Source organism: Cyprinodon tularosa, unplaced genomic scaffold (genome assembly GCF_016077235.1).
Source record: "Cyprinodon tularosa strain WSP-4 unplaced genomic scaffold, ASM1607723v1 ctg38, whole genome shotgun sequence".
Taxonomy (NCBI): Eukaryota; Metazoa; Chordata; class Actinopteri; order Cyprinodontiformes; family Cyprinodontidae; genus Cyprinodon; species Cyprinodon tularosa.
The window spans coordinates 355,118-380,000 of NW_024039096.1; the positions used below are offsets into that span (position 1 = coordinate 355,118).

The window sequence follows — 24,883 nt, forward strand, 5'->3', positions numbered from 1 at the left end:
TAAATTGTCTTGTTCCATTGGCAAAATGTCTCTTTTACCTCCTCAATCCAAGGGCAAATGCACTTATTTTAAGAAAAAAATTACTTATATAGATTTAAATTTTTTCCAGTGTGGTGACTGCTGACTGTCCATGTCTCCGGGTGTTACAAAGTGTGCGTCCCTGCCTGAACCCCTCCGATTCCTCGTCTCCCCTTACCGAGGAGGCCTTCTCCTGTCTAGAAGAATTCCAGCTCTTGTTGCAGCCAGTCTTAAAGCAGCAGGAGATGGTTGCAGCGGCATGTCTGGGGATGTGGTCACAAGAGAGCTGCTATTCTATAGAACATACTGTACTAAGCTGCAGCGCGGCTGTAAACTCGCTAAAAATAGATGGTGCTGATAAAAGGGACATAAAAGAAAAACAACGCTGGGCTGAACGTGAGACAGACTCACAAATCCGGTTTTCTTTTGAACACTCAGCCCTCAGGAGCCCTGGGATACCTGGAAGTTCAGGCAGGCTGACTATAAAGGCAACCCTGAGAAGCATTACGTAGATGTCTAACTAAAGACCTGTGTTCCCTTTTGAAATTTATGAGCATGTGTTTAGTGTTATTCAACTCTTTAGGACCTGATGGATTTATGTTTCATATTAGAGGATTAAACTGCAGTCACATTCAAGGCGTTTGCGAAGACCGAAACCACATCTGCCTCTTTGTGAACTCTCTCTCTCTCTCTCTCTCTTTACAATTAGAGATTTTAGAACAACCTGAACACAAACTATTAAACCTCAGAGCTTAGTGGGCGACTCTCTGAATGATCCTCTTAACTTTTTACCACAGACCTATCTCTCTTCTTTTCTGGCCCAAGCAGATTTTACATTTCCTTTGTGGTTTAACCTCCTGATTCCAATTTTTTTTTATTTTTCATATAAAGAGCAACATGTTGCATGCTCTCAGCTAGAGGTTAAGATGCTCAATATCATTTATAGGTAATACAAAGTTTTTCCTAATCATTTTAAGCTTAGCAGTGAATTTATAAATTCAAGCTAATGTTTCAGCATACATGCTGGATGGTTGGTAAACTGAACTTGAGGTAATTATTAACGTTTTAACGCAGTAAAGGTGAGAAATCTTATCATTGCCTTTTTTTCAGTGTTTGACCTTTTTATCATGAATCAGCAATGGATAATAAAATGATTGCTTTCACAGTCCATCCCATACGGAAGAGGATTAGGGCCACTGAAAAAAAAAAAAAGTTAACAGATTTTTTTTTTATTTTATTTCAGTATAGTATGGGAAAAAAAACTTTTTTCTTAGAATTAAAGTCAGAATTCTGACTTTTTTTATTAGCAGAATTCAGTCAGAATTCTGGAGAAAAAGTCAAAATTCTGGAAAAAAAAGTCAGAATTCTGAGATTAAAGTCAGAATTCTGAGAAAAAAGTCAGAATTCTGAATTTTTTCCCATCTTAAACTGAAATAAAATTTAAAAATCAGGAAACTTTTTTTTTTTTCCAGTTGCCCTAATCCTCTTCCGTATTCCCACCATTATTGACACACCTGATTAATATGCTACTAAAGCTTAGACATAAGTTTTATTTTTTATTGGATATATTCAGTTATATTCAAAAACTATATAATTTCTTATTTATATAAAAAAATAGTAATTTATTTATTTATTAAAAATAACAGGAATGCACGTATCCTTTATTTAACCGGTAAAATAGCTCATTGCAATTCGAACCTCTTTTTCAAGAGTGACCTGGCAAAGACGACAGGATAAAACATACAGCATATACAAGATACACAAAACATACAATCAAACAGCATCACATAGTTAAACAACAGAGCAGTTACAGATAATCTAATGTCTCTGCTCTTTAGGAATGATTTGAAATGCACCAATACAAAAAGAGATAATTTTAAATCCCTATCCGGGTCCTTCCAGGTTACTGGGAAAAGTCATTTAAAAGCCTTTTTACCCATTTCAGTTCCGACCTTTGGGACCTGTACAAAAATTTTGCCATGAGAGAACAGGTATAACTGGTACAACCAGAATTGAGCATAAATATACAGGAATATGCGCAAGAAAACATTTATAGATAAAGACTAACAAGCGAGTCTGCAATCTGTAAAAGAACAGCTTTGTGATATAGCATATAAAAAGCATGTCGTTTTTTTTCAAATGTTGGATTGAGGCGTCCATAATCACTGCGGGGGGAAATGATGCCCTCTGAACTTCTGTGACAAACACTAAAACACTTCTAAAATAAGAATAACAATTTCAGCTTTATCTTAAAAGCTACATAAGTCTTCAAGGATAGATAGGATATATCCTCATCAAAAGTGTTTGTAGAACCTTTATTATAAGTATAATTTGCATCACCTTGAACAGTTTGCAAGCTCAGAATGGAGATATGAGGTGTTCATCATTTGAAAATAGCATAACCTTGAATTTTCTGTATTTAAATCCAGCTTAAGCCCAGATAGACAAGATTGAGGCGTGTGAAAAGCAGTTGGCAAAAGCCAAAATTATTGATAAAAGAAATGGTGAACAGCAAAGACCCTAGTAAGGAGCCCTGTGGCACTTCCTTTAAAACGGGAAGGAGGGAGGAACAAGCCGCAGAAGTTTGGACACACCAAGTTCTGCCAGTTCAATAATTGGAGAACCAGTTCATGGTCTGGATGATGGATCTTTCTTGTAGAACCAGTTCATCAAGATAAAATGATCTACCATATCAAACACTTCAGTTAAGTCAACAAAAAGAGCTTTGCAATATTTCTGGCTGTGTTAGGCAAGCTTTCCGAAAACCTCCCTGCTGCTGTAAGACAATGCCTCTTGAATCTTAAAATGAATGGAAAGGTTAAAAAGAAAACCATTTCTTAAATAAAGAGCACCTTTATTCAAAAACAAAAAGACAATTTATGCACAGACCAATCGTAAAAAGAAGGGGGAGACATTTCTTTGAAAACATTTCTAAAAACAAGAGTAGATGATGCTGAACTCCTCATCCTCAGTGTAAAACATGGTGGTGGCAGCATTATTCCCAACATAGTTAATCACAAAGGGAAATTGAAACGTAAAGGTGGATGAATTTCTCTGCACAGGACAGGAGAGCTGCTTAGCATTGATGCAAATGAGGAGGCCGTTTTAAACATGTGAAACCAGTTTATCTTAACACCAGGCGCAGCGAGGAGCGAGATTACCACATCTTCAAAGCTCTCTGAATGAGAGCTGCGGCCGTGAGTGGTATTTTTGATTCATTTGGTCCCCATGGCAACCACATTTAAGGCTAATAGTTGTTCAGGAGGATTGTGCTGTGGTGAGATCACTGGCTTTTAATCTTTGATGGAAAAGCTTAAAGGATGAGTATTTGGACTAGCCCCTCTTGTCTTCTGTTAAGTATGGTGAAGAACCTGTGATGCTCTGGGCCAGCCTTGTCTAAACACCCTGGAAACCCTAAAGTTCAAACCTGAAAGAGGAGCAGAAGAGATAAGAAACGAATCAGAACTCTGGGTGTTCTAAAGATATGTTCTTTCTTTTTAAACACCAACCTTGGAAATGTTAGAGGGCTGAGTGTTTTCCTATCTGAGCTTCCAGGAACGAATAACCAGCCTGGAATGGTGTTTCTAAAAAAACAAAAAAAAACCTCTTCTGCAATGTGAACAAAAGAAATGAGTTTTAGTGTAACCTTCAAATAGTTAATTACTGCTCCTCTTACAGTCTGCCAGGTGTAAAGCATAAATAAAAAGCAACTCTTTGCATGTTTTCTACCTTTTTCCTCCTGTTTTTTTTTTTATATTTAATAGTAAAGATGTTCTTTTATATGTGTTAGTTGTAGCTTTGTTCCCACTAAATCAGCCTGGCTTCCCTGCACACGGTGTTCCTGTTTAGGAACTAATTTCCTCATCCCCTGAGCTTCATTTTAACTCTGTAGATCTCGCTTGTCTGCGTTTAAACATTCGTGCAGATATTTAATATTCACCACATCCCTGTCTCTGTCTTCTCCTCCTCCTCCTGCGTTTTTAATAGCTCTGTTTCTGGCAGTTTTTATGGCCTGCCCCTTGCTTACAGTATCCCTTCAGGAATTTTGGCCCGCTTTCAAAAATCCTAAATCAACTGCAGGCTGCCACAGCAGCAGCCGGGGCCCCCTTTGCTCCGTCACCCCACATTTTGACCCCTGAGAGCGTTTGTTTGCAGGAAAACGAAGTTTAAGACCGAGTGCTTCCCCTCTTGAAGGTTTCCGACTTTTTTTCCCTCTCTCCTTGTGTTTTTTTTCTGGTCCTCCTCTATTAAATTATTGCACTTAATTTTACATTTACTCTTATTCTGTTGGTTCCTGTTAACCATCTGACAGATTTTTGTTTTTACCAATTTATGTTTTTTTGATGATGAAAGAGTGAAAAATATACAATCAACTGTATGAATGTAGTGGTTAGTATTTTTTTTCTCATAGCTGAGAGAGGGGGTCCAGTCAGAGCAGACCTAGAACCATAGTGGATTTGTTTTCAGTCACTTTTTGATGAATTTTTTTATTTCCTTATATATATATTTAGTGGTAAATCCAAGCTTTATTGTATATAATATTAGCTGGCTTGCCAGCCTCTGCTGAAGATGGATAATCCCACAGCATGATGCCAACATCACCTTGTCTTGCTGTTGGGATAGTATTTATTTAATTTAGGTTTGTTGCGACTCTCCCATGAATTATGGATCTGTGGCGTGCACTATTAAAGAATTTAGCCCCATTTATGCTACCCTTTTGTAACCGTGCCAAGAGCGGTCCGAGCACTTGAACCGAGTTAACGGTTGAGTGTAAATGGCACGCAAAAGTGAACCGGACCGTGCCAGACACAACCGAACCGCGTTAAACTGGTACTAGTTCATCAGTAGGGCTCGGCGTGGTTCAGTTCTTGCTCCGTTCTCAGATAACAAAGTGCGCATGAGCAGACCGCGTCATCTCCTTATAGTTAGCTTCCGTAATCATGAAATTACAGAAAATCATACAAATATTAGCTTCCCTACCGTGCCACATGATTTCCAGTGATGATTCTGCGTAGCAATGTGATGATCCTGCACGGGTCGAGTTTTACCAACCCGCACCCGCCCGAACCTGTTTGGATGACTACCCAACACGACCCGTAACCCGCGGATATCTTCAATTCAAATCCGAACCCGACCCGACCCGTTGATATTTAACCCGCAACCCGACAAGTTAACACATCAAGTAATAGGCTATAGTACGCTGCGCTGCAGAACAGCGCCATTAACACTGCAGCAGACGTGTATGCACTGACTGTGGCCTTTTTGGAGGGAAGCCCACACTGCCAGCAGGGCTTTAAGCTACAACAAGGGTGACCCCAGTGCTTGATTAATATAACATTTCTGATGTCCATACAACACACGCATAAAAAAAAAAAAATCACCAACTACCCGCCTGCACTAAAAAAATATCCGCCCGACCCGTTTATTTTAGCCATTTTAGCGGGTGACCCATTGGGGACCCGCGGGTACCCGACCCGTTGCAGGACTCTAGTCTGACGTTGTTTCCTGCGTCTGTAAGTCCTGATTAGACAATTGTTTTTTTTTTGTATCCACTTCCCAAAAACCGACTCTGTCAAATAAATTAACCAAAGGCTACCTTCTTTGCCTGATTCTGCTCAAACAAAATATCACAATAATAACCAAACTTCCTGAATGTTACAGGTGCCGCCATGTTTGCTTGTTTCCCTCTAGAGAGCGGCCGTACCATAGATCGCCACTAGGAGGCGAGGAGCCGTGCTAGCGTGGTTTGTAAACGGACGTACGCAAGCTCGGCACGGGTAACTGATCTAAGCTCGGTCCGAACTCGGCACGGATCGGTTTCAGAGGGTAGTGTAAATGTGGCTTTAGACTTTCAATTTTTGCAGCTCTTCAAAGCTTGTAATGGGTCTTATGGTCTTCATGTCACTGGAGCAAAGGCAAAAACATCCATTTGAATTTCAAAGGCTGATAGTCCTTTGTTTTATGGCAATGTTGTCGTCTGTTTACAGTTGTCACCTAAATTTTTTTTAAAAATCATCTTTTTTCTGATTGAGTACTAGCTTCTAAACAAAAGAGTGTTGCCAGTGGTGCTTTGAAGCGATGAGATACTCTATGTGATTAAAAACTGTTGGAATTATTGACTTTTTCTTATTGTGCTAGTGATGATTGGGGTAAAAATCATCCTCTTCTGGCAAACAACTGAATGTATGGATTAGAAAAGCCCATCCTTTAATTAGTGAGGCATTAATCAATCAATTAATCAACATTCCCCAATGGTTCCTTGATCATCTTAGACCAGTGATGAGCACAGGATTCTCACCAGCGTATATTTTTTGGAGCTTATCTTCCCTTTGACTGATATATGGGCTCCCTCTCCCTGGTTTCTTCCCGTACCACGGCTTTTTACACTCAGTTTTCTAATTTATGCTGAAATTAGGCCAATAAGCTCAATTTTAAAGATCCTATTTATCGCAGAAACTCTGTTTTTGACCACATTTATGTCATTTGCTCATATAACTGAGAAAGCTCTCTGTTTCAGGATATTGCGTTAACATTATGTAAACATGGACTATCTGCCCAACCCAACATTTAGTTTGAATGATCCATGAAATTGATAATTCGCCCAGACCTACCTTCAGTATATCAAGAGATCAATGGCTTCTGTTTTTTTCATCACCATTTGTTATATTTTAATCACTAAAATAAGTTTAAACCAGTTATTTTATATATTTTTTAGTTCTCAGAAATAAAATCTAAATATGCAGATCCCAACTCAACATGAAGCTGGTCCAGCTGTGTGTCAGATCGGATGATCTCTATGAAAGTTTCCTTGTTTTGCTTGTTATTTTATTCAAATTTTTCGGTTCGATGTACATGAGGCACAAGCCGAATCAGCCGCTTTTTACTGGAAAACTGGTAGCTCTACTTCTGGTTGCTTTGTATGTAGTTCACATTACTTGCAGGAAAAAAAGAAATGGGAAACCCCAGAAAGCACAGTGTGCCCTCTGTTTATGGATGCACCTAAAGGCAAGAATGATTGAAAAACAAAAGGAACAGTGTTTTAAAGCAGAAATATTCCTCCTGCCTTTGCTGGTTGTTCGTTTGTGTAAAATCAAGCTCGTCTGCAGATGTTGTGCTTCAAGGAGCCCAAGGCTTTCGCTATCTTTTCATCCGAGTCCCTCTAGCATCCCTTCAACTCTGAATGACCCTCTTGTCTCATGTACTCCTCTAATTCATCTGTTTTGTTCTTGTTTACAACACATTGGTCTGTTCTGTGCACACAAATTAACAGGCAGCCTTTTCGATTCAGTGTTTCCACTTTACTGGGGTGTGAAGCTAAGCTCTTGTCAACACAGAGGTTCCACTTTTGGCTTTCATGTGGTTCGTGTACTCCAGAATTGACATGAACGGAGATCCTCAGAAAGGCTGCTTTTCTACCCACATGTGTGTGATGTTCCAACGACAAGCTCTGCTACACATTAGTCCTTTGATTTACTGAGTTTGGTTGAAGCGCCAACCTCCAACGCCCCCCCGTCCTCCCTGAGAACTCTCTTCAGTTCATCCGTCTTCGGTTGTTGTATCTGGTCTGGTTTAGATTCCCGGCTTGATGGCTGCTTTGTAGGAGAGGGAAAACATGTGCAAAACTGATGTTGGCAGACATCTTTCCAGGATTCTTACACAGTCTGGAAAAGTGTGAGCTTAATTTCTTTTCTGGACATTCTTCAAATGTAACTTTCCTTGCTTCCTTGGATCCTTCCTTTCTGTATTCTAATGTGTAGGTGAGAACCTGGCAATTGTAGAACATTGAGTCTGAAAAAGTCAGGAAGCCTGATTTCCTTGGTTCCCAGCCATGATAAAAGCCTGATGCTCACTATTTCTACGGTCGCCCTGAAGTGCAAACTGCAACTACAAATCTAAAAGCGCAACTACATTAAGGAAATCGCAACTACATAATGCAAAGCACAACTACATTAAGAAAAACAAAACTACATAAAGCAAAGCGCAACTACATTAAGGAAAACACAATTACATTAACCTACCAGAAAAGGCAGGTACCAGTGGGAAACATGAGACATCGCCGATTGGACGACGGCGCCGTTTGACCCTTTGACCCTTGAACCGGAAGTTGCGTCGTCTGAACAGTCCAGCTTCTTTTAAGTGTGCGCAAACTAACTGAAATTTCGTGATTAGTCTCTAGCATATCCAGTATCACCTCGTACGTATGTCCATTTGGGGCGCCGACAATATGCATGTTTTCAAAAGCCGCAGCAGGCAGAATGCCTTCCGGTTCAAGGGTCAAACGGCCCCGTCGTCCAATCAGCGATGTCTCATGTTTCCCACTGGTACCTTCCTTTTCCGGTAGGTTAATGTAATTGTGTTTTCCTTAATGTAGTTGCGCTTTGCTTTATGTAGTTGTGCTTTCTTTAATGTAGTTGCGCTTTTAGATTTGTAGTTGCAGTTTGCACTTCAGGGCCACCGTAATTTTCACATATTATCTTGTACCTGTGCACATCCATGCTGTACTGGCTGGCATTCCGAGAATATATGAGATAGCGCCGTCAAAGCGAAGACAAAGAGCCTGAAGCTTCTGATTACCATATTTTTAAAGAAGGACTGTATCCCAGCTGTGCTTTAAATAAGTTTTACACAAAGAAATCAAACACATCCACGCTGTGAGGATCCGAATGGTATTTTGGACGAGCGTGTGTGGCTCGAAGACATCAACTTTTCTGTCAGAAAATGTCCTTTGTTCTATTGAAGCAAAGCCAGTCTTTGTTCTCATTTGGTAAAGCTGTCCGAACCCATTCATCATTCCCCTTCTGTAACCCATCAGTGTACAGTGAGTGAAAACTCTAGGCTCAGTTTGTTGTGGTCTCTTCAGAAGGCCAGACTCAGCCAGAAGTTTTTCTAACTCATTAAAGCATTTTGGTTTCTTAACCCTGGCCCTCAGGGCCCACTGTCCTACATGCTTTAGGTGTTTCCCTGCCTCCACACACCTGACCTGCATGAAAAGGTAATTAACAGGCTTTTGTAGCATTTGAAGGCTGTCGCAGAGGAAATGCAGTAATTTTAAATAATAACCTGAGTGGAGACTCATTTAAAACATGATGGCCAGTGGGTCCTGAGGACCGGGGTTAAGAATCCCTGTTTTGATATTAATTGTCATTTAGGGATTTCTCACTTTAACTCTTGAAAACACTATTTTGTCGATGGTACTTTTGTTGAGTTTGGGGATGCAAGTTAAGCTGGTGAAGATTCCCAGTCATCCAGTTCATAATCATTCCAAAAATGTTAGAGTTCAAACTTGGAAAACAAAGTCTAGTCTGTTTTTTTTTTATACTTTTTTTTAAAAGCTTTTTTAGGATACAAGTTATCAATTGATGAATTAATTTAAAGTTAATTGATGTATGTACAGTTACTCGACACAGATGCTTTCAATAGGGTTTGTATTTTCCAAAATTGAGCTCAAACATATATTTATAGAATGGTTTCCTATTGTTGAGAACACAAGAGAACCAAAATAAACTAATAATTATTTTTATGTGTAGTTAGACATTAATGTATATATAAAAAAAGGATGAATAACAGCCGATTCTGATGCCAACAGCAATATATCATGCCTCCATAGTATGCACACAATTTCAGTTTCATTCATCCATCCATCAATCCATCCAGAAAAATGTGGATTGATTGTGGAAATGTGGAGTATTAGGGCCACTGAAAAAAAAAAAAAAAGTGAACTGATTTTTAACTTAATTCTTAGATTAAAGTCAGAATTTGAGGAAAAAAAGTCAGATAAAAAGTCAGAATTCTGAGATTGAAGTCAGAATTCTGAGATTAAAGTCAGAATTCTAAAATTGAAGTCAGAATTCTGAGAGTAAAGACAGAATTCTGAGGAAAAAAGTCGGACTTCTAAGATTACAGTCTGAATTCTGAGGTCAAAGTCAGAATTCAGATATTACAATCAGAATTCTCGGGAAAAAAAGTCAGAATTCTGAGATTAAAGACATAATTGTGAGATGATATTCAGAATACTGAGATTAGAGTCAGAGTTCTGAGATTAAAGTCAGAATTCTGAGATTAAAGTCAGAATTCTGAGGAAAAAAGTCGGAATTCTAAGATTAAAGTCTGAATTCTGAGGTTAAAGTCAGAATTCAGATATTACAATCAGAATTCTCGGGAAAAAAGTCAGAATTCTGAGATTAAAGTCAGAATTCTGAGAGTAAAGACAGAATGTTGAGGTTAAAGTCAGAATTCTGAGGAAAAAAAGTCTGAATTCTAAGATTAAAGTCTGAATTCTAAGATTATGGTCTGAATTCTGAGGTTAAAGTCAGAATTCAGATATTACAATCAGAATTCTCTGGAAAAAAGTCAGAATTCTGAGATTAAAGTCAGAATTCTGAGAGTAAAGACAGAATTTTGAGGTTAAAGTCAGAATTCTGAGGAAGAAAAGTCTGAATTCTGAGATTAAAGTCTGAATTCTGAGGTTAAAGTCAGAATTCTGATATTACAATCAGAATTCTCGGGAAAAAAAGTCAGAATTCTGAGATTAAAGACATAATTGTGAGATGAAATTCAGAATACTGAGATTAGAGTCAGAATTCTGACTTTTTTCTCATATTATACAGAAATTAAATTTAAAAATCAGTTAACTTTTTTTTTTTTTTCCCGTGGCCCCAATCCTCTTCTGTAGCTGAGAGCCAAAGTCTATTGAAATTATTGTCCTTCAGAAAGTTACGCCTGTGCATGAATGGCTAAATATTTATTTTTGTAATACGCTGGGTTAAAATAGTACAGTTATATTTTGACTATTTATTGTGCCAACCATATTAAATACTGGCTGAATAAACAAAAACATGTTTCATTACACATTATTAAACTAATATATAAGAGGAAAACAGAGAGGAGGCTATTTGTTCACTGATCAAAGTTGAATAAACAGTGAAACGCTTATAATTTCCATTATATCAGTCAAAAACAGGGTGTGTCGCTCCCACATGCTGTCAGATTATTTGTTAATTGGTTTTGATGAAGTGGAGGCTAGCTGTTATATAGCTCTCTGCTTTTAGCGCAATCCAACTTTGTGCTCTTTGAACAGGTTGTTCTGGTTGCTTTCACTGGAATGTTAAAACTAGACTTCGTGAAGTGCATTCATTTACAAAAGCCTTCCCAAGCTACCCTTTCAAAAGATTTACCAAGCAGCCTTGGGAATTTTTTTTTTATTATTTTATCTTATCATTTTAATCATAAGTCAGATATGCAGCTTTATTTAGAAAATGAAAAGGTATATCTGTTTGTGTATTTTAATTAGAATATTTCCAGGTTTGATCTTTGAATGGAGAGATGGATGTTTTGTTTTATCCGTCGTTGCTAAAAAGCTTAGTCGGATTGAATGGAGAATGTCTCTTTAAATCCTATCACATATCTTCAGTTTATTTATAACGCATTAGGGTCATTGTTAGCCTCCAAACCAGTCTCATGACAGGATTTTGTTTCACCATTGCCCTCTATTTAGCTCCATCAAATCTGGCTGGATTTCCTGCCTCTGCTTAGGTTTATTATTCCCTCAGTAGTAAATCAATCTGTTAGGGTATTGACCTATATTCCAATACTTCAGTGAATATAGACAATTGAGGGGCTCCATTTTTAGAAGCTCCTTCTGCGACAGTGGAGATCTTTAGTTCAGGGTAGTGTTTAATGTTTCTTACATAGTTTTTGATACAGGCCGAGAAGTTTCATTATAGTCCCACCGTATTGTATAATCTACTTCTTCTTCTAAATGTTTGCTGTTTTCTATATGTTAAGCTGTAAACAGGACTTATTTTCTTTAAAGTTAAACACCACTTAATAATAATGCATAATATAGATTTTTTGTCATTTTTCAGCCTTATCCTTATCTCTATTAGCTTTAAATCTAGCTTTTTGTCATTAGATTTTATGTGTTTGCATACATAGGTCAGCTGACTGCCTTGCTGGGCCTCGAACAGAATAGTAGGAAACCTCCCCCCACTTACATACATATATTATGGACCCTCCTAAAAATAATCTTAGCTTATTTCATCCATCCATTTTCCATCATGCTTTTTCCTGCTGGGGCCGTGAGGAGTGCTGGTGCTTATCTCCAGCTGTCTACAGGCGAGAGGCGAGGTTCACCTTGGACAGGTTGCCAGTCCATCGCAGGGCAACACTAACCTGACAACAGCCAGATGCATGTCTCGCTCCGCCTAGCTCCTCTCACATACATCTGGGACACCGCTCATTGAAAGTGATTTCCCCAACCGAATTTATGGTCTGGCCAATCAGGACGCAGGGCGGGTGTGTCCTGCATGTGACGTAGTGGAGAAGCGAGTTCTGTAAGTCGTTCGTCTATACTTTTTTGGTTGGCTTCTTTTTTTAAAATAAGTCTGCTGTGCACAATGTTGCCTTTTATCCGCACATTTTCATGGCACAAACGACATTGATCATTTACCGACATTGCGCTGATTCCACTGTTGCTATATCCAAGATGTCGGCTGTTCTGTTTTGTTTTTTTCCTGCGTAGCTCACAGCGTCACGGGTTAGCTTCGGTGTGAGTGGTTGAAATAGCAAGTCGATAAGGATGACAGACAAGTGGCTTATCCAATCATATGCAAGGAGTTTTGATAAGGCCTAGCCTTTAGTAAAGGCAATTCCTATGGCGGTGTCCCAGATGTATGTGAGCGGAGCTAGGCGGAGCGAGACATGCATCTGGCTGTTGTCAGGTTAGGGCAACACATAGACGAACAGGAAAAAATACGATTCACACCTAAGGAAAATTTAGAGAAGCCAATTAACCTAACTGTCATGTTTTTGGACTGTGAAAGGAAGACGGAGTACCCGGAGAGAACCCATGCATGCACAGGGAGAACATGCAAACTCCGTGCAGAAATATCCTGGACCAGAAATCGAACCCGTAACCTTGTCGTTGCAAGGCAGCAGTGCTACCCGCTTTCCACTGAGCTGGATTTCAATTTATCATTATTTTTTTCAAAAACTGAGCTTTTTTTTTGTAAAAATAAGAAAATGGATTCTTCACCATAGGTTTATAATTGGGGGGTCTGGTTCTTTGGATCCCAGCAGCCTATGTTGTACTGAACACGTTGATTTTACCATTTCAACTGTGGTTGCATCAGACAGGCTGAATTTTTCACCCTGTATTTTTTTTAAAATACCTCACTGGCAACTAGGGCTGGGCGATATGGAAAAAATACTATATCACGATATGGATTATTTTATATCACGATAACGATATATATCACGATATACCACAACTGATGTTGCATTTTATGTTTTCATAGTCCGTCAGATGGACAGGGTTGAAAAAAATCTTTCATCGCCTATTTTTTACCCATCATCTTGTTTCCTAATATGAGAATCCCAACCCCAAACCAAGAACACCAGTTATGCAATTTGCGGCCATGACAGTGAACAGTATAGAATCTTGGCTATTGCGCTGCAGTAATTAATCATTTAATATTCATTTGTTATTGACATTTTATAAAATTCCAAGGCCAGTTTTTTCTCTTGTCTTTCACTTACCTTGTTTTCCACTAGGAGGCGCCTCGCCTATTTAAGAAGAAATGTGTCTGCACTGGTAATACATTAATTAAAATGCCCACATGTTCTACTGGATAGGAGTGTCAGTGTAGTTAAAAATGTGATCCATCATACGACCTGTACCACAATTATGGGTGTTTCAGTTGTTCTCTTTATTTTTCAGCAGTCACAAGAGAAACGTGCTGCACAGTTTAAAAACATGGAACACAACAGTACTATACAACAAACTATAACAAACAGTACACACTAATACACACAGTATGATTTACTCTAAAGGGGAAAAAGTGAATGCTACAGCACCTTTGTGTGTAAACACAACACTCACAGGTGCAGTAGCCTTCACTTTTCCCCCCTTCAGAATAAATTATAATATCAGTGAGGTCCAGTAATGGATGCGTATGCTGTAAAAGCACACAGTTCATTGGTGTAAGCATATTAGTAAAACCAATAATAGTAAAACTAGCGAACGTACAAAAGTGCATAGCAATGTCAGGCTCATACCTTGGGCGAGCATCACTCCGGTGTAGTCCTCAGGAAAGTACAAGGTCTGTAGACACCGAGCGCGGAGGGTCCAGTCCGTGATAAGGATGGTGAGACTCATATAAGGCTGTGTTGCTCTACTAATCCACATGTCCGTAGTCAACGCATAATGCGTCGCACCACTGCGTACCTCTCTCTCCACTTCAGCCCGACAACTAGCATATAAGCCAGGCAGCTCCGCTTTAACGGTAAAATCTTCTTGGGTGTCCATCATTAATTTTTTTTCAAGCCAGAAAGAAATTTCACGGGCTCTCTCCATCAGTAATGTCGCAAACGTATGGTGCAAAGCCGCGTGACGTAAAGCGGTGTAGTGTCGCAAAACCACGTTCTCTACACATTATCTTTTTATTCTCTTTTTTTTCCGTTATATACACTTAGAGTTTGCATAGCAAAAACGCAAAATGTTATATTAACAGATTATATTAAAATGTATATTAGCAGTAATAATAATAATAAAGAAGTTTATCACGATAGAAAAAATAGAGGAGAAAGGTCACGATAGACATGTTTCTCTCGTCCTCACGATATATATCGCCATATCGCCCAGCTCTACTGGCAACAGCCTCAGAATGTCTCCCATGGCTGTTTGTGTTTTAGATATTTGTGTTTGAACTGAAGTCTGTTTTTGGAAAAGCTGCGTATTGTGTAAATCGCTACAGATCTGAGTCACTTTATCAATTTTCTAATCTGAATTCATCAATTCCTCTATCAGCTTCCATCGTTTGTTAAATGTTTTGTGGTAAATGTCTCTGAACAGTATGTTGGGACACTATAAGGTATTCAGTGGTATTCTCCTTTTCCTTAAAAGTATCAGTGACCAACTACCAGACAATTGTCAGGAAATGGAGGATTTCTCCTTCTTATCTCTCTCTAGGGTTTAATTAATAATAATAATAATAATAATAGATAAATGCAATAGATTAGTAGAACTGCAATACATTGTTTTTCTTCAATGGTTCTTTGATGATGATGTATTTTTTTTCTTAGCAAAAAACCCAAAGTAAGAATGTAGAACTAATTGTCGCTGTTTTACACAATGAAAAACTGTTTAGCTGCTCTAGAAAAGCATATATTGTAAATACAATAAAATAATCATTAATGTGTAAAAGATCCCAAAACAAATAGGAGTTTGGTGGTTTTCTAAATTTCTGAGGCTGCAGAATAGATCAGTGTTTTGTATCTTTTAGGGAAACGTTGGATATTGAAGGGTTTGGTGGTAAAAGCAGCGGGAAACAAAGGGAATTTCCTGGTTATTACAGATCCTTTAGCTCTCACAGCTCACGTTTTTTTATAAAAACAAAATGCCAGAGTACAGTTGTCGTGCAGTGATTGGCTCTCTTTCTAACACTCAGACAACTGACTCTACCAAAGCACGGGAGCTCATATGCGGAGCCATCAATTATGCATCACCTCCGTGGCGTCAAGTTTTCTTTAAAAGGGGAGCACTTTAAGCCTTTTTTCTCTTTACATCAGTCACTCTGTGACTGATATCGCTCTGTTGTCAACAACAGCAAAGGTCAAACTTTATTGGCCGTGTAATCCAGAGACGCCACAGAAAGCTGCAGCGGTGAACCCTGTGTCAGTGGTGAGCATTTCAAACAAATCAGAGGCCACTCTGTGTTGTTGGTTTCCCATAACTGAAAGCTTCCCAAAACATCCCAGAAAAACGGGAATCTAAGCTGAAAAAGACCTGTGCTGTGACCGCTGCAGGTTTTGTATAAATCCCTGAGTGAAAACTCGGTGTACAGTAGCAGCTTTGTGTGTGTGTGTCACACTGTACAGCACAGGCATGCCGCAGCAGCCGGCTTTGTTGTTGATCCGGTTTTTAAAAAGCAGCAGCAAATGTACTCAAAGTATCTGCCTGAGCGAGCAGTCGGACGGAGCGGCTGCCAGCACTGACGTGTCCTCCTGCTGCCTCTCTGAGACCCATCTGTACCGCGGCCAGAGTCTGTCCTGCTGCTGTGGAGCTTATCTGGTGAGCTGATTGGGTGGCGGGGTCGAGGGGTGGGTTTGAATTGGCTTGAACTCTTGTTCAAGTCAAAGATAGTCTGGGTCAGCTGTGGTCATTCGACTGCTGAACGTTTATCCCTCCGCTATTGTGTAACCGAGCTTCCGGCAACTGTGAAACAGAAAGCAACGTGAAATAAAGATGAATGAAAGTTTATTTATCACTGAAGTAGAGTCTTATCAGAAAGATTTTTCTGATAATTAATTCTATAACTATTTTGCTTACAGTTTGAAATAATCCAGTAATAAATCAGATTTTTGTGGTTAAGTAGAGGAACCTTTAAAACTTTTTATTGTTTTGATGAAAAAGCCTGGATGGAAAATCATTTCAGTAATTTTATCCATTTAGTGAGGCTGGTTATTATAGGGATCATTTAATTAGGGCTGTAACTAGTGACTGTTTTATTAGTCAACTAATCTATTGGATATTATTTTTAATGAGTTGCCTAGTCACAATTATTTTTATGAGCTCCATTAATTTCTGTGATTGAAAAAGATGCTTCAGTTGCTTGTTAAATAATCCTAATTGTTCTAGTTTATTCAGCTGTGAATGGTCCTTCATTGCCTCTTTTTGACTCTCCCTTGAATTAACCCTCTTGAAAAAGTAAAACCTACAAGAAATGAATTTGAAATTGAACCATAGGATTATATTTAGCTGAAATGATCTTTACTGATCTTTCAGATTTTTTTAATGGCTTGATTTTTACAGGGATTTTAAACTGCAGTGTAAAAGTTGAGCATATTTTCAGCATTTAGCTACGCTCTTATTATGATGAAACCTTTTTAGCATTAATATCACAAAATAAAGATGAATTAATTATTCATCTATTCAACATAGTCCTGAGCTCTTCAGCTTAAGTTCAATAAAAATACTCTGTTATACAGCTCTATATTAATCTAAAATAATAATCAAAATATTAATCCTGGTAATAAAGTAAATACTGAAATAGGCGAAACAATAACCATAAAACCAAGTGGCTAGTCGGCTGACGGGTGGTTAGAAGTGCTTAAGCAATATTTGATGAACCGACACATTGTTATGGTTCTTCCCATTTGTTGTGACTCTGAGTTTTCAGTTTTCTGTTATCAGTTGTTTTGTTTTTATTTTCCATGATATTCAAGCATTCTTTAGTTACTCTCTGTTGCCCCCTTGTGCTTGTTCTCTTTCCCCTTGGATTCCCTCTTGCCAGTTCCACCCACACCTGCTCCTTATTCAGCTCGTTAGTCCATCCTTTGTTCTGTTCCCCTTAAATACTCCACCTCTGCAGTAACTCAGTGCTGGTTCCTTCTCATTGGTTTACTTGTCTACTCAGCTCGTCTCCCCGTGGCTCCTCAGGCTCGTTTTCCCCTCATGTCTCTATGGTTTTGGTTTGTTTAATATTTTAAGTTGGATTTCTGGATTTCTGCCTCTGCTACCTATTGTCTGCAATTAAACCTCTCAGAACTCATCTCTGCTTCACTCGTCTCTGCATCTGGGTCCTCGAGCAACCTCACCACCCATTGCTGACACACATTCTCTCTTTAAAATGTTTTTAAAGTTGATTATATTTAAAAGAAAGTGCAATGAATCAAACTTTTCCACCTTTTTGCGCATAATGTGTCTTAACTCTCCAGAGGTTGGATAAGGCCTCTTTGCCGACCCCATCCTCCATTATAGCTCAAAGCTGCAATCAATTATGGGAAACTGGGCACTAAGCAATTGAGGCAATTTTCTTCTGCAGAGAACCTATTATGGTTTAAAAGATTTAAATATTCCGATGCACTACTCAGTTGAGTAATTTTGCAATGTTATTGATGACTCTGTTTAGAGGGAAATAGAAAAAAACAACTTTGTCTGTAAATTAGAATTATTGCATAAGACAATATGGTCTTTCAAAAATGTACTTCACTCTTCTGCAGTCATTGCTTGGAGCTCCTTTTTGGTAGAAATACTGCATTATTGATTTGTTTCATAGAGGCCATAAGCCTGTAGTTCTGTTAAAGTGTGGCTAGCCTTGCTTCAATCCAAATGCACCTTTAGCACCTCAAGCGAGCATAAAAACTTTTAGCAAAATTTTGTCTGTCCTGCTTACTGCACATGGTCTGTGTGACTCCAAATTGACTCTTCCTGTGCGATTAACAGATTTTATTTTGTATTTTCCCCTAAAGTGGATTGGTTACTTTGTAACTACGTCTTTCTCCTGTCAGACCCATGAAATTGCTGCTGGATTGCTGCATAGCACCACTAAAATAGACCTGGGGTCTATCTCCGTCAGAGCTAATGTACGCAGCCCTCTTGAAGAAAATCCTCTCTGGTGTGATCGTCCCCATTGACTCTCAATGAGCTCTAAATGCCGCGACCTCATCTGACACGACTTTCTTTCGGATTGGACATAAATTTGCATTTGGTGTGTTCAGGGCTTTATCAGACGAGGGTTCCTTCCTGAGAATTAAAAGGCTTGGACGCACTAAACACAACTCTAGTCCCTTTTCTCATTAGTTAGATCCTTGCACAAATGTGTTGGATGTTAAACCATTTTTTAGATGGATCAATGTCTCTTGAAGGACCAACTCTTGCAGCAGTCCATGTGTTGTAAATATCCTTCAAACTCTGACTTTTCCCTTGCAAACTTCTTAATATTGTAGTCATAGATGTTTTCAATGCTCTATTTTCTACCACAGTTTCTTCTTCCATCAAACTCTTTATTAATGGGGAAACTGGGAATTTGGTTTATTAATTAGTTTGCAGCTCTATATATTTTTTTAGGATGAGGAATAAACAAAAAACTGTTTTTGATGCTTCAAGATGCAGACTCTAACTTAATTGACCGACACTGAATCATAACTGCTTCAAAGTTTATTTACTGATTGTGAGGACAGAACATGCGGCCCCACTTTTTAACTCTTTTCTCTCTTCAGCTTGTTTTCTTTCTGTAAGTAGGGCAACTTTAAAATATGTATCTGTAAAGGACAGAAATGCATCGATTTTACTCCCAAAATTCTAACTTTAAATTAACTCAAGAAGTTCTTTGCCCTGTTTTCAGTTTCTCTTTCATACTCTGTCACTTAAATGCAAAGAAATGTATGGTGTAAACATAAAGAACAGCATTTTTTGGAGCGAAACTATCTGATCTACATCTTCACCCCATGGATCTGCTTGACTTACAGGCGCGAACATCCTTGCAACAGAATTCTTTCTCAGCTCTTATATCTGCGGCTGACAAAGAGCGAAGAGAGTATTAATGATCTCTAAACTGGTGTGCACTGCAGCGTCATGCTTAGGAACGTAATGTTCAGTACATTACTCATGCTTTAGGGTAAATTTTAAATCTGAAGCTAAGTTGAGGCGAAGGGTGTGTCCGCACCAAGTCTTCTTCACATAACTTGATGCAATCAGCATGAATAAGTCTTCGGAGGAATGGAAACGGTTGACTTGGGCAACACGTGAACACCTATGCTGAATGTTGCACAAGATTCCTGAAGGTAAAAAAAAAAAAATGTCACGAATGTCACGAAAAGCTGCACTACTGTACACTGAATGTTTTGCAGATATTTAAAGCCGGCTGGGTCATGTGGAGTCTATGAGATTAAACATGAACTCTCACTCAATTCAACTAATTGAGGTGGCTTTGGAAAATGAAAATGAAATTCACTGTTATCTCAACAACCTGTTTTAGACTTTATGTTTATTAAACAGTGCACTAACTACATATATGTATATATATATATATATATATATATATATATATATATATATATATATATATATATATATATATATAAATACCTTCCACCTATCATCCATACAACCATTTCCTGTCATGCTTAATCCCAACCGGGGTCGCAAGGGATGCTGGTGCCTATCTCCAGCTGTCTACCTGCGAGAGGCGGGACATCTGGCCTGTCCAGGGACATCCTGGACAGGTCGCCAGTCTATCACAGGGCAACACAGAGACAACCTTTCACTCACTCACAACTTAGGAGGATTTTTTTTAGAGATGCCAATGAACCTTTGGAGAATGGGAGGAAGCGGGAGTACCTGGAGAGAACCCGTGCATGCTCAGGGAGAACATGCAAATTCCATGCAGAAAGGTCCCGGGGCCGGAAATAAAACCTGGAACCTTCTTACTGCAAGGCAGCAGTGCTACCCAGCGCAGCACTGAGCAGCCCTATATATATAAAAATAGCCAATTATAAAATATCCATTTAGTACCCTGTGCAAAAACCTTATATAGTAATTATGTTAAATATGAAACTATTTATTAGATATAAGGATGTGTGTGTGTGTGTATATATATATATATATATATATATATATATATATATTAGATTAGATTAGCTTTATTGATCTCACAGCAGAGAAATTCACTGGTCGCATATTGGCATAGTAAGTGGGAAAAAGATGCATTAAGAATAAACAATATATACACAGTATATCCAGGTATATACAGTATATCACGATAAATAAGGACTAAGGTGCAAGTGTACATGTATCACACACAATGAAAAACAAAATAAAAATAAGAAATAAAAAAATTTAAAATACAAGGGAGTAGCACAGAGATTTGAGGTGACATATGTACAATCCGGATGGCTTATATACAGGTGGATATATATATATATATATATATATATATATATATATATATATATATATGGATGCACTGAATATACTGTATATACCCCGGTGCACCTTTTTCTCCTTTTGTCACAGTCTTCTTTTTCACTATTGAGCTGATGTAACGAGTACATTTCTCCACTGTGAGATCAACAAAATCAATCAATCAATCAACTTCTGTGTATTTAAAATTCTTTTATGTTATAGATTAATACACATGCTGCTTAATTGCTGACATTACCATTTTCATTGTAAAGACCTCAAGCACTGGGATATTTGAAGAGATTTATGAACCATTTTAGCCTCGATAAATGTAGGCTTCTTATTTGAGAATCTTCAGGGTTGAGGTTGATACAAAACTACAGCATCTAGTATGCAAGCCAGGCTACTTCCTAATTCTTAAACTAAGGTGACTTTTCATTGGTTATTTTGAAATCACCTCTTATAATTCTTGTGGTTTTTACTGTTTTTTTTTAAATTGTGTTTTTAGCCTCTTATTTAACAGAATTTATACTGAAAAGCAATTTATTATCAGGAAGAAGTAACAGGCAACCTCAGTAGAAAAGAACAAGCACACCCTTTCTCAGGCTGTCCTATTGGCTGGAAAGGTTGCTAGGCAACGGTTGGACTCCAGTCTGAGGGAGAGTGAAAAAAAATCCACAAGCAGAGGCAATGGATTTGTGAATAAAATGTTTCCACACATTCTCAAATTGAAAATGTGTGCTCTTGGATTTTGGCAGGAAATACCCTCCATAGCGTCCGGCTCTGGTCCCCTTCATTCCAGTCCACTAAGCTGCCAAGTCTGCAGCAAATACGCACTCATTTGTAGTGAGCAAATGGTCATCTGGCAATATTTGACCTAATTCTATTTTTGCTGGACACTGGAGCTAATCATAGTCAATCAACTCGCATTAACAGTAAGCTGAGCAACCAAGACATCAGTAACTATAACACACCTAATAAAGACTATTGCTGGCTTTATTATTATATTTTTGAGTAAATTTAGATATTTGTGTCTGTATTAACAATGTTATTCATTAGATCACTTATATAAGGTATTAACTTGGGTAATAAAAATTTAAAAATAGGGTTTAATTTAATGGAAATGGCTTTACTTAGACTAAAAAAATGTAAAGATGCTTTCTGTTGTTTGGATAAAAATACAGTTTAAGATTACTAAATAAAACATTTTCTAAGGCAGATAATTATATATTTTGTTATGCTTCAACAAATATTAATCTTATTTTCTGCTAATTCCATCTGACAAATATTTTCCTTATCTCAGATACAGTAGGGTTTCTATTTGTCAAATAAGTGCACTTCTTTTTTTCATTTATCCCTTTTTACATTCCCAAGAAACTGACATTACTAAAGTATCTGAAATTTTTGTCAAACTGTATGATCTAAGACATATATCATCGTTTTGAGAGATTTCCATATATTTGATTCAAAATTCCCGTCCCTGTTTTATTTCCATCTTCCCAGCCCTTTATTCCACTTAGGAAGAAACATTTTCATTTAGCCAGCCCAAAATATTAAAACCATTTTGTCCTTTGCTCTCCGCTGGCATGTGTCATTAGTTCAATTGTTATTATCAACCATTTCAGTATAGGAAAATTTTGGAAATTGTGCTGTTTTATTATAACAGCCTTATCCTGGAGCTTTCAATAAGAGTTATTGCTAAAAGCCTACATTAAAACATTGAATCTATTGCCTTGAGTAAAATGGTATCTTGATTAATTAGGTTTGCTTAAATAGTATAATATCACTTGCATTTAAAAAAAAGTGACATTGTGGTGCATCCATGAGTAGCATTTAAATAGTTGTTTGTTTGAAATCAGCACAGAAACTATCAAAGAGAAGAGGCTCACTTTTCCCTTTCTTACTACGTCAGACAGACACCAGCAGAGGCCTTTAATTTTTTAAGAGAAACACTTTTTCTGCTTACATGTAAAACTGGACTGGCTGCATCTATATGATGCAATGTGTTGATCTGTAGGATAGTTTAATGCATTTAGCCACTTTAGTATAAAATGCTTTAATTGATCTAATGGACCAGATACTTTTTTAAAATCATTATCTAGATTCAACTAGAAGCTACTATATCATGACCAGGCCTCTAAGAAGACTTTATGAAATAAAACCAGGTGAAACTCAAACTTTTTCAATTGGGGAGTTCTGGATAGAGGATCTTGACAGACAAAACATTATTTTTAATCTTAAATGCTAAATGTTTATATATTTTTACTATTTTGGTGGTTTCATTTGTCAGCTAAAGTCATGTTTTAGAGTCTATACTCCAGTTAACGATTCATAGATTTTAATTAATTAGTTGACGATTATTTCAATAATCAATAAATTACGGTTGATCCAATAATTGTTTAAGCCCTAATATATATATGTATGTATGTATGTATGTATATATATATGTATATATATATGTATATATATGTATGTATATATATGTATGTATATATATGTATATATATATGTATGTATATATATGTATATATATATATATATGTATATATATGTATATATATATATATATGTATGTATATATATGTATATATATGTATATATATGTATGTATATATATGTATATATATATATATGTATATATATATATATATACATATATGTATATATATATATATGTATGTATATATATGGTACATATATATACATACATATATACACATATATATATATATACATATATATATACACTATATTGCCAAAAGTATTTGCTCACCTGCCTTGACTCACATATGAGCTTAAGTGACATCCCGTTCCTAATCCATAGGGTTCAATATGACGTCGGTCCACCCTTTGCAGCTAGAACAGCTTCAACTCTTCTGGGAAGGCTGTCCACAAGGTTTAGGAGTGTGTTTATGGGAATTTTTGACCATTCTTCCAGAAGCGCATTTGTGAGGTCGCACACTGATGTTGGACGAGAAGGCCTGGCTCTCAGTCTCCGCTCTAATTCATCTCAAAGGTGTTCTATCGGGTTGAGGTCAGGACTCTGTGCAGGCCAGTCAAGTTCATCCACACCAGACTCTGTCATCCATGTCTTTATGGACCTTGCTTTGTGCACTGGTGCACAGTCATGTTGGAAGAGGAAGGGGCCAGCTCCAAACTGTTCCCACAAAGTTGGGAGCATGGAATTGTCCAAAATGTCTTGGTATGCTGAAGCATTCAGAGTTCCTTTCACTGGAACTAAGGGGCCAAGCCCAGCTCCTGAAAAACAACCCCACACCATAATCCCCCCTCCACCAAACTTTACACTTGGCACAATGCAGTCAGACAAGTACCGTTCTCCTGGCAACCGCCAAACCCAGACCCGTCCATCAGATTGCCAGATGGAGAAGCGCGATTCGTCACTCCAGAGAACGCGTCTCCACTGCTCTAGAGTCCAGTGGCGGCGTGCTTTACACCACCGCATCCGACGCTTTGCATTGCACTTGGTGATGTATGGCTTGGATGCAGCTGCTCGACCATGGAAACCCATTCCATGAAGCTCTCTGCGCACTGTTCTTGAGCTAATCTGAAGGCCACATGAAGTTTGGAGGTCTGTAGTGATTGACTCTGCAGAAAGTTGGCGACCTCTTCGCACTATGCGCTTCAGCATCCGCTGACCCCGCTCCGTCAGTTTACGTGGCCTACCACTTCGTGGCTGAGTTGCTGTCGTTCCCAAACACTTCCATTTTCTTATAATACAGCTGACAGTTGACTGTGGAATATTTAGGAGCGAGGAAATTTCACGACTGGATTTGTTGCACAGGTGGCATCCTATCACAGTTCCACGCTGGAATTCACTGAGCTCCTGAGAGCGACCCATTCTTTCACAAATGTTTGTAAAAACAGTCTGCATGCCTAGGTGCTTGAATTTATACACCTGTGGCCATGGAAGTGATTGGAACACCTGATTCCAATAATTTGGATGGGTGAGCAAATACTTTTGGCAATATAGTGTATATACATATATATATACATACATACATATATATACATATATATATATATACATACATACATATATATACACATATGTATATATATGTATATATATATATGTATATATATATATATATATGTATATATATATGTATATATATATGTATATATATATATATGTATATATATATGTACGTATATATATATGTA

The 24,883-nt window shown here is 37.9% G+C and overlaps 1 protein-coding gene across 3 annotated transcripts in view; it reads left to right on the plus strand.

Annotated features, from left to right (window-relative positions):
* thrab (thyroid hormone receptor alpha b) overlaps positions 1–24,883 on the plus strand; it is a 218,873-nt gene that overhangs the window by 46,735 nt on the left and 147,255 nt on the right. The window contains exon 1 of one of the 3 annotated variants that reach the window (XM_038296887.1): positions 15,942–16,087. The exons of the other annotated variants lie outside the window; for them this stretch is intronic. The gene's annotated coding sequence lies outside the window, so the exon portion shown is untranslated. Of the gene's footprint in view, positions 1–15,941; positions 16,088–24,883 lie in introns of those variants that run through there. 3 annotated transcript variants of the gene reach the window in all.